Here is a 222-nt window from a genome sequence, read left to right on the forward strand (position 1 = left end):
AAAATATAAATATATAATATATATTCAAAAGTAGACTTATATTTTATCTATAATAATAAAAATAAATAATATTGAATTTTATTATTATGATTATATTTTTAAAAATTAAAATTAAAGATATTATAATTAATGTCTTTGAATAACATTAAATATGATTAATTTTTTAAATTAAATCTTTATATTGATTATAATTAATATTTTAAAAATATATAAACTATAATG

The sequence above is a fragment of the Ichthyophthirius multifiliis genome (genome assembly GCF_000220395.1).
Source record: "Ichthyophthirius multifiliis unplaced genomic scaffold scaff_1120509249592, whole genome shotgun sequence".
Classification (NCBI taxonomy): Eukaryota; Ciliophora; class Oligohymenophorea; order Hymenostomatida; genus Ichthyophthirius; species Ichthyophthirius multifiliis.